Source organism: Arvicanthis niloticus, chromosome 14 (genome assembly GCF_011762505.2).
Source record: "Arvicanthis niloticus isolate mArvNil1 chromosome 14, mArvNil1.pat.X, whole genome shotgun sequence".
Classification (NCBI taxonomy): Eukaryota; Metazoa; Chordata; class Mammalia; order Rodentia; family Muridae; genus Arvicanthis; species Arvicanthis niloticus.
In genome coordinates, this window is record NC_047671.1 from 18672434 (window position 1) to 18683638 (window position 11205).

Consider the following 11205-nt stretch of genomic DNA (forward strand, 5'->3'; position numbering starts at 1 on the left):
CAGAGTTGTGGGTGGGGGGCGGAGGGAGAGCTGGCTATCTTGGAGCTATTGGGAAACAGTGAGCCTAGCTTGCAAGTAACAGCTTCCTGAGGAATTTTCAAAGACACACGTGTGACTGTCCTTTTATTTTGAGACTATTTTAGACTCCCTTACGTTGCAAAAATGACCAGATAGTTCATAAAGTTGTTTGCTGTTGTTTGCTGGGTTTTCTCCAGTAGTACCTTCTAGAAGGAACTATTTCACATACCCATAGAATTTCTCCATAGTACTCAATATCTAACACCTCAGAGGGATAGCAGTTGTAGCATTTCTAAATTCAAGTCTGGTTACCATTCATTTCCATTTCTACTTTTTTTTTTTTTGCAAAAGGAAACCAAACTAAAGCTCTTAAACAAGTGAGAGTGATTTCAGGTTGAAACTTTTATTGTAATTTCAACATCAACAATTGTTTAGTGTGTTGATATATTTGAAATTCCTTCAGCTATAAAACACTAAATGCTAACAAACGGGAATGTAACATCTTTTATGGATTTTAAGCCATGATGACAGAAATAAGGAAGGACAGTTGAAGGCCAAGGTAATGGCCGGTAGCGGCTGGTAAAGGACTCTGTTGGTAAAGTGCTCCTCAATGGAAGCTCCAGGATCTGAACTCAGATTCCCAGCAACCACACAAAACCCAGGGGTGGGAAATGCATGGCCCTAATTGCAGCGATGGCGATGCAGACACTGAGAATCCATGGCCAATCAGGATAGCGGAGTCAACAAGCTTTAGAGTCAGTGGGAGGCCTTCAGAAAACAAGGCACAGAACAAGAGAGGCAGATACCCAGTGTCAACCTTTGACCTCAGCAGGTAAATGCATGGGTGAGCATACCTGCATATTCACACACAAACATGTACACACACAGAGAGAGAGAGAGAGAGAGAGAGAGAGAGAGAGAGAGAGAGAGAGAGAGAGAGAGACAGAGAGATGGAGAGACAGAGACAGAGAGACAGAGAGAAATAGTTGAAACCTAGGAAGCTTAAATATTTTTAAATGATGGTTATCGTAATTCTATGCATATGTTGAATAACATAAAAAGGCAGAGCATCTTCACGCACTTTTGAGTAATGCTAGCGGCATATGTGTACTCCTCTGAGGAACTTTATTTTTTTTTTTTAATTTGTAAATGTAGAAGTTTTTGGTTTATTTAGGTTCTGATTTGTGATTACCATCTCTCAAAACAAACTCCTCTCCATTTTTGCTGATAGTTGTTGGGCTCTTTGGAGGTAAGAGGCTTGCCTTGTAGCTCAGTATGGCCTGGAACCCACTATGTATTCTATGCTGGTCTCAAACCTGTTTTGACCTCCTAATTGTTGGGGCTACAGGTATGTAAACCATACCTAGCAAAAGTAAACTTTTATTTTAGATTATGCTTTTGAGAAGGGTTAGAAGAATAGAATTATCATAAAACCTAGTCACCATCATTTTCCTTGGTTAACTTCCTGTATTCTTGTGATGCACAGCTCAAAACTAAGAACCTGACATAAACACATTTTTTTCTATAAACCTGAGACTTCATTGAGTTTTCCATCAATGTCCCGCTCCAGAATCTAACCCAAAATGCATTTCGTTTCAATACTCAACTTGAAATGCACGAATACTGGGCTGATTTCTCTCAGTTTGACTTTGTATAATCGTTTGTTATTATTTGATTGGTGTTAGGAATTCTCGTTCAGAATTCCACAGAAGCAACGCTGTGTTGTGCACTCCCGAGTGCTTCTTTTCAGGTTGTGTGAGGTTTGAACAATCGTTTGTTGCAGATGCTGCTTGTGGGATGCCCACTGTATGTTCACTCCCATTGTGCACTCACTGTCCCTTTATCTCCAGCCTTTATCCTTTGATATTCAATGACTATGCCAAGTTGGCAAAGGGGGACAGATGGAAGTCAGCTTCTGCAGCAAGGCTTAGCTGCATTCATTGCTTAGGATTCTTACGGAAGGAAGATTTGTCTAAGAAAGACATTTAAAAACTAATTTCAGAATATCAGACTACACAGAGAGACACTGTATCAAAAACAAAGCAAAACAAAACAACAACGACGACGATCTACTATTATCCAGGTATCCAATTCTTTTATTGATGTCAACACAAAACAACCTATTGCATATGTTCCTTGTAAGTTCTATTAATGTACAAAACATATGAGACATCCATATAAAATAATTTATTTTCTCAGAAGAGAAAGGGTTTAAAAATAAGCCAAAAACAAACAGTCGAGGTAATTACATATTAGTGTGAGTATGCCAGTAAGTGAATGTCCGAGACTAGGATAACTCTGGGGGAGAACTGAGAGATTGCAAAAACCACAAGGTCGGCCTGAGATGCTGATTTCTTATAGAGTATTTAGCAAAGAGAACAACCTGATTGGTGAAACTATAGGGTGGTCTAGAAGAAGCAGGAAACAGTCCTAGTGTGGTTATTTCAGAGATCAACTCTATGGGGCCGTGTAGATATTTGGTTAAACATTGTTCTGGGCCTATTTTTAGGGTGTGTTTCTAAATGAGATTAACGTATGAATCAGTAGACCAAACAAACATGGACTACCTTCCCCAATATGATGGGTATTTTTAGTTATTTTCTCACTGCTGAGACCAAACACCTGACAAGAAGCAACTTTAAAAGTTGCTCATTAAAGTGTCTTACTTTGTTTTGTCATTTGAGGAGATCCAGTCCATTAAGAAGGGGAAGAGGTAGTGACAAGTGTGTTCAGCAGCTGACTGTATCCTGATGGACAATTCTGGATGCTGAATGACTCCAGCTAGAACCAGGACCCGAGTACAGCCCTCAGTGTCCACCCCTCCAGTAACCCGCTTTTCCTAGTGTGGCCCCACTGCCTAATGGCTCCACAACTTTGAAATAGGGCCACCATTTGAGAAACAACAAATGACCCTGTGGGGGCAGTTCACACTTTGACTGTAGCAAGGGGCATCTTAGAGTCTCCTGAAGCTCTACGTGCAACCAAAAGACCAAGGATGGGACACTTGCTGCCTTGCTGTCCCTCTGAACTGGGACATTGGTCTTTTGCCTTTGTGGATGAAGATGCAAGTCACATTACCAGCTCTCCTGGTTCTCAGGCCTTCTGGTTCAGATGAGGATAAATAATACAGGCTCTGTTATTTCTGCAGCTTGCTGACTGAGTGAGTACTAATGTATGTATTCATATCTAACAGGAGTTTGCTGTGGTTATTCATCTTTACCCACGTGGATTCATGTATTATTGGAGGCTTGGTCCTTGGGGTGGCAATATTGGGTCCTGCTGTGGACTTCGAAGAGGTGAGACCTAGTGGGATCTAGTTCATTGTTCTACGGGGCATGCCCTTGGAAGACACTGAGGGTACTTGTCTTAGGAGGCTGTTTAGCCTTTGTGAATGAATGCACTCTTCATAAATGATAAGTCTGGCATCTCCAGTGCTTCTGACTTCCCACCATCTCCATCTGCCATGAGGTGGTACAGCCAAGGGACTGTTCATCGGAGCCAGTACTATGCTGCTTGAACTTTCACCTTCAAAAATTGTGACCTACACAGATTTCCGTTTCTTTATAAGTAGCCTATATCATGTATTTTGTTATGGTGATGACAAGTGAACTAATGCTGGGCTGGTGTGGCAGAGGAGAGAGAGAGGGATAGAGGGAAGGAGAGAGAGGGAGAGAGTAAGAGAGAGAGAGTGAGAGGAAAAGAGAGAGAGAGTGAGAGGGAGAGAGTAAGAGAGAGAGTGAGAGGGAAAGAGAGTGAGAGGGAAAGAGAGTGAGAGGGAGAGAGATGGTTGTAGTGAGAATTTTGGTTTCTTTAAAAACCCAGTTATGTTATGTGAATATGTTTCTGGTTTAATCCCAGGTATGAAACAAGAGGCTTCTTCTCAGCAGGTGACTATGATTTTGCTAGTGTCTTCTGCACTGGCAGGGGCATGTTTTGCCAGCTGCAGATAGTTTACCTTTGGAATTCTGGGGACTCTTCAGAGGGTACAAATAGCAGAGCAGAGGGCAAAGTGCTTTGATGTGGCTGCTGCTGCCACTGCTGCTCCTGGTTGCTGTTGAAGGATTAGAGGAAGAAAGTTGGAGATATCCTGATGATGAAGATTGGATTTGACCCGAGAAAGCCAATGCCTCTAATCAACAGGAAGTAGTCTATGTCGTTGGCTGAAAGAGGTCTCTGCCCAACTTCTTTCTCTCCTACCTAGTGTTGGGGATGGGGTTGAAGGGATTAGGTGGAATAAGGGTTGGAATGGAGGTAGAGATACAAGAACCCAATATAATAGTAAAAAAAAAAAAAACACCAATAGATGATCTTGAAGATCAATAGTATAAGAAACAGAGTAGAAGGAGGCCCTAACGCGAGGCTTGATGACTTTTATTGCAGAGACTGTAAAAGCCTTTGAAGGCCTCTTAGCAGGAAAACAAAGAATTATGAATCATATTATTAAAATATCACTGTGGTGGCTGTGGGAACAGGCAGATGTCAGAAAGGTAACCAGTGTGTGAGTGTGCTCTTGGTGCACAACATGTCAGCAACCATACAGCAAAGCACACACTCTGAGAACACACACTTGGAGTTGGAGCTGACAAGGTTGGTGTATCTGAGTGACCTTACACATGGTTTTAGATAATAACCTTACAGAGTTTTAAGAAAACCTAAGAGTGTTTATTCGGGGGATCCAAACTCAGCAGGCATACGCAGCAGGCACTTAACCAACTGGGCCATCTCCCCAGTCTCTCAATGAATTCTTTGAATAAACTTTAGGCAATGCCTTACAAATATATAAAAAATATAAATATATTAAAAAAATGTGTCAGGCATGATGGCACTTGGGAAACTGGGAAAGGAAAAGAAAAAATATGTATATATTTGCATACATACATACATACATACATACATTTTACATGTACATTCTTACATATACATTCATATATATATGTGTGTGTGTATATACATATATATATATATTTGTGAAGTGAAAATTTTCCTTTAAACTTGTGCTTTATGGAAAAACTATCAAATCATGATTATCTTTGGGCACCAAGTTATAGACGATGACGAATCATTTCCATTTTCTTCTTAGATCCTATTTATAGTTTCCAAACTCTACAAAATAGTCGCGCCTGGCCTTTGCAATCTGAAAGAGGTTCTATTTAAAGAGAACTATTAGATTGTGTTGATAATAATAGAAGTATTAGAAATGTGTTAGATATTTGATACAGCATAGCCAATATGTGGCAACTTGATAGCGCCTCAGACAGTCCCTTCCTCAGTGACTAGAGCTTGAAGACCATGTTTTAAAATGAGTATCAAAGGTATCTTACAGTGATCAGGTTGCTTCCTGACCCTCTTCATCCAAACAGACAACACCAGGCACATCAAGTATATACCCCAAAAGCAAAAATGCCTCTAGTGTCTTGTACTGTTTCTCCGCCATGGTAAGGAGCAAACACTTTCAGATTACTCACAGAAAGAGACTGCAAACCACACTGATGATATACAGTGTGACAAAGGCAGGACTTTCTTTACCGCAGCTCTAGGTTGAATCAGTTGGAGACCTAGGATGTAAGCTACTCAGTAAACACTACAGGGCATGCACATTGTATGACAACCACGTTAGCACAATTACAGTGGCTTCTAGGCATTCAGTATTCCGGGATTTGGGGTTTGAACTCCCCCATGCTTTAAATTATTCCTGACTTGTTATCCTTTCAGGCCTGGAGCAACTCACAAGCTCCATAAGTGAGTAGCTATTTTTCTTAAATCTTTCTTAGCTGGAAAAATTGTTGTAGCTAAAGAATATTAATTCCCAGAGCAGAACAAAACAAATGTTTGTTCCTCTCTTTATATATTCCCTTGTCTCTAAAAATGGGCTACATATGACTATTGAGTGAATATAAAAAAATAGATGCGATTTATAATTAAAAGCACATAACCAAAATGGCCAACTTGTCCAGCAAGACCCTAATCTGAGGTGGCTGGCAGGGAGTAATGTGGTGTAGCTACAACTAAAGCCTTTGTCTTGGCCCAGTGGACATCTGGGAGGATTGATTTGGTGTGGTATAGCCTGCACTGTGTTTTGGTTGCTCAGTACTAATGTATGGCTTTCACCCACTAGTGGGTCAGAGATCCAGCCTCTCAAATATTGCTATCAAAAGTGTCAAACATGCTAGAGAAAAGAAAAGCACATTCAGCTGATAAGCGCCATGTTAGGCAAAAGAATTGCAAAAACCCAAGTCCTTTGGGCCTCTGCCAATTCAAATTGTTCATTTGGCTCTGTGGCGAACATGTTGGTTAGTTTTTCTTTTTTGTCAACGTGACACAAACTCGAGTCTTGTTGCAAGGGGGAACTTTAATTTAGAAATCGACTCCATCCGACGGGCCTGTGGCCATGTCTGTGGGGCAGGTGGTCCTGGCTTGCTTAAGAAAGTAGGCTAAGAAAGCCAGGGACGGCCAGATAGTAATCATCACTCCTCCATGGTCTCTGCTTAGGTTTCTTCTTTGAGCTCCTGCCCTAGACAATGCATTGTGATACGGAAGTGCAAGCTGAAGAAACCCTTTCCTCCCCAAATTGCTTTTGGGCAGCAATAAAAGGCAAACCAGAACAGCCGGTCTCTACTGACTCACCTGGCAACCACCATAAAGCATGGACAAGCAGACATGAACTTTAAAAAAAACAATGCTTTATTTATTTACATTCTAAATCTTATTCCCCTTCCAGGTACCCCTTCCAAGAGGCCTGAGTGGCCAGTTTGGGAAGCAGGAGAGAATTAGTCACTATAAGGTATCCATGCCCAACGCTTCACTAAAATGAATGTTTATTGCTTTGAATAACCATAAACTCACAATACATTGATTATGGGAGTTCAGAAATGTCCCAAACATTATTTAAAAAAAAAAAAAAAAACAGACAAGGTCTTATTATGCTGTCTAAACTGATCTCATACTGTTGTACTGGAAGGATCCCCCTGCCTCAAGTAAAGCTGTTTCTTGCAGGTACAAGCCATTGTGGCCGGCTGCCCTCTTTTTCAATCCAGTAGCAATGCTCCCGCAATCTCAGACGCTCCCACAAATATTGTTTTAATTATTATTTCATTGTATTTCTCATTTGGTACTTAAATACACAATCAAATCTCAAGACATTTTCTAACATTATCCTAGATTACAATCTATTAATTAAAACCATGTGACTTATAGAGTAAATAATTTCAAAGAAACATGTCATTTTACTTAGTTACTTCTCTTTCTGAAAAAACAAAACAGCAAAAACACGACCAAGAGCAACTCGAGGAGAAATGTGTTTATTTCGGCTCACATTTCTAAGTAACAGTCCATCACTGAGGGAAGTCAGGACAGGAATTTCATAGCAGGAACCTGAAGGCAGAGAATGATGCAGAGGCCCTGGGGGGATGCTGCTGGCTTACCCCTCGAGGCTTGCTCAGCTTGTTTTATTAGAATACCTAGATCGCCAGCCTGCTGGGCTGAGCCTTCCTGTATAAATCATTAATAAAGAAAACCCGCCTTAGGATTGCCCACAGGCCGACCTGATGGGGCCATTTTCTCATTTTAGGTTACCCAAATGAATCAAGCTCGTGTTGAGTTGACATAGAACTAGCCAGCACAGCCTGCAAATATATTTGAGAAACACTCTTCCCTTTCCAAAGGGTTTGCTGTTTGAAGCACAATGGAAGATGCCCCGGGGGGTGGGGTGGGTGAGGGGCACTGATTTCTTCTCTGAAAACAAATTATTTCATTTTTCTTGCGGAGAACTCTGAAAAGTGGATCTGCCATTGCTAGATCCATATCTTCAAGCAAGGACCTTTTTCTTGCCCCACCCCCTCACCTCCCTCCTTCACCAAGAGGATTTCTTGTAGTTCAGCCTGAGGTACACATATGCACTTGTCCTCTTCATCCTCTTGCTTCACCTCCCAAATGCCAGGGCGACAAGCTTGAGTCATCTGCCTTGCTCCTCCTCACCCCTTTCATCCTTGGTAAAGCGACAGCGATAACATCTACGCTCAGGAGCTGTTAATATTAAATATTGTGAGGTGAAAGAACCTGGTTTGAGCTATCAGCTATTTCTGATGTTCAGGGCTTCCATAGGTGTCATTTTGTGGGTGTCACTTCTATTCTTTGCCCTCGCCCGCCCCAGCACTGGTTAATTAACATTAAACCAGAACATTAAACCAAGCGTAGGTCCCGTGTGAGTCACAGAGCTGGCTCTGCGGGCTTACCAGCACTTCCAGGGGTCCACTTGTCTTTCTACTAAATTAAAAGCCACTCTTCAAGTCTGACAATTGACAGGGAAATAAATGCAACTGACTAATGAGGATTGGACCCTGTGTCTGTCTGTCTCTCTCTCTCTCTCTCTCTCTCTCTCTCTCTCTCTCTCTCTCTCTCTCTCTCTCTCTGTGTGTGTGTGTGTGTGTGCTGCTTTTCAATGCTGGCTTGTTTAACTCAAGCATCGCGCTGAATGTTAGTGAGCCTTGGACTCCTCAGACGGGACTGAATTCCTATGCCAGGCTGTTTCGGTGGTTTGCATCATTCTCAGTTGAGAAGAATTGGAAGGAAAAAAAAAAAAACCAAAAAAACAACCTTAGTTGTTTACAAGTAACTGGAGCCTTGATTTATAGTCCAAGAGACACTCATGGCCAAAGAGAAACTTAATTCTCAATTCTAAAGTTCTGTTTTTAGGCTTGCCAAATAGAATTCACTGAAGAAGCAGCATGTTTTTTGTTTTTTTTAAAAATATATATATTTTGAAATGAAATGAAAATTACAGCATTCCCCCTTTCCCTTTCTTCCTTCCGACTCTTCTTATGCACCCCTGCCTTGCTTTTTATTAGATTCGTGACTTGTTTCTTTTTTGTTGTTGCTGGTGTTGTTGTTATATACACATGTATATATGTTTACATATATTCCTAAGTATATGAACACAACCTGCTCAGTCTGTATAATGTTACTGAAATGTGGATGATTTTAGGGCTGACCATTTGGTTTTGGATAAGCCAAGTGGGGTGAGGGCTCTTTCCTGGGGTAGGCTACTCCCAGAATTCCTTACGTGCCTGTAGTTGTTTTGTCTAGAGCCGATGCCCCAGGAGATTTTCCCCCTTCCATGCTGGCGTGTCTATTGGTGTCATCATTGCTCATGTCCTGCTTAGGCAGACTCACGATCACACTTCATGTGTATTGCTTCTCTGACACTTCTAGATGAAATCTCACAGAAAACTTCCTGTTCCTTCTGCTCTCACAATCTTACTACTGTTGTTTCTGCTGTGATCTCTGAGCCTTAGGTGCAGGGATTGTGTTGTAGATAGATCAGTTGGTGCTGGGGACCACATGCTCACGTGTTCTCAGCATTTGGACTGGTTGTGGTTTTCTGTAAAGGTTTACATCTGTTGGAAGACTTTTTTTTTTTTTTTAAGGGGTGAGACCTATGCTAATCTGTAGGTATTATAAGGAAGAGTATTTAGAATATAGTTAGAAATTATGCTGATTTAGTAAACTGATGTAGGCTCTTCTCTCTGTGTGTGTGTGTGTATATATATAAGGGTTTTTTTTGTTTTGTTTTGTTTTTTTGAGACAGGGTTTCTCTGTGTATCCCTGGCTGTCCTGGAATTCACTCTGTAGACCAGGCTGGCCTCAAACTCAGAAATCTACCTGCCTCTGCCTCCCAAGTACTGGGATTAAAGGTGTGTGCCGCCACTGCCTGGGACACTTCTCCTCTCTCTCTCTATGACTTCACTAGCCATGGGTAGTTGGATAGGTTTCTACTACCAAGCATAGTTTTCCTTTAGGTGAATGGTCTTAAATCCAATTAGAGAGCTGTTGGTTACAGCTAAGGTATGTGTGCTACTACTGTACCCTTAGGGTACCATGAATGCTGGTCATTGTTTGATTTCAAAGGCAGCATAGCTGGGCAAGACTATCAGATGCTTCCTTCCCTTAGAAACTTACATGGAACAGTATGGTTCCTAAGAATTGATTTTGATCCTATGTAGACTTTTTTTTTGGAATTGCTCCAGATGTCTAAGAATTAAATATGCAATGGTGATTTGTAAAGAAATACATTAAACACACACACACACACACAGTGTGCTGTTTGCTATTACTCTGCATGGCCACACTGGCACTTTTTAAAAAGAGTTCTCTTTTTTCAAGACCCTCCCTTCATACTTGATAAGAAACAGAATCACGGCTGAGCAGGGTTGCTCATGCCTGTAATCTCAGAAGTTCTTTGGCCAAGGGAAGAGGGTTGAGAGTTAGTTCGAGGCCAGTCTGAGCTAGGTAGTAGAGAAGCGGAAGTAGAGAAAATGGGGAGGGGGAGAAGAGGAGGGAGTAGACTCATGTAAAAAAAAATCAATGTATTATACCCATGTATGTTAATTGTGCATATAAATTAAGAACTTTTTCTGTGAAAGAATAAAATAGTTTATTCTGAGCCAAATGAAAGTGGTCACTCTCATTATATGTTATGTAGACATTTCCTTTCTGATTGAGCATTACCAAACTTATAAAGCCTTTGATTAACATTTTTTTAAAAAAAATCATATAAAAGCAAAAAGGAAAAGGGAGCATGGGATAGGGGCTTTCTAGGGAGGGGGAGGGGAAATGGGGAAAGAGGATGGCATCTGAAATGTAAATAAAATATCCAATTAAAAAAAAGAAAGTTAAAAAAAAAAAAAGAAAAAAAGAAAAAATAAAAAAGAAAAAAAAAAAAGAAATTTCCTGAGCCCTGACAGCTCTGGAGTCATCAGCCCTGTTGGGGTGGGGTTTGGATGATGCAGCTGCCTTTGAGCTTCCCATGCTCCTGAAGGTAACCCCTTCAAGACCCACACTTCTGTAAGCAACCTCAGTAAACTCAATGGTTGGCCAAAGTAAACTCTGGTGGTGTCTCTGCTTTGTTCTGTCAGCTTCCTGTCCACGGTGAGCAGACTTGTGTCCTTGTCTCCCCAGGAAGTGTCACACAACACTGTGGTAGAGGAACATGGATTTTAAGCTACCCCAAATGACACACTGCAAAACGAAAGTGGTGGTATGAACTTTTTTTAGTCAAAGAAATAGAACAGTTAGAGTAAGTACATTTAATAAATACATCGTATCTAGCCAATCTTTCCGGGAGTTTTCAAATGTTACAACATTTGGTAGAGGTTCTCGATTTGCTAAATTTAACAATACATTCCAGACAAA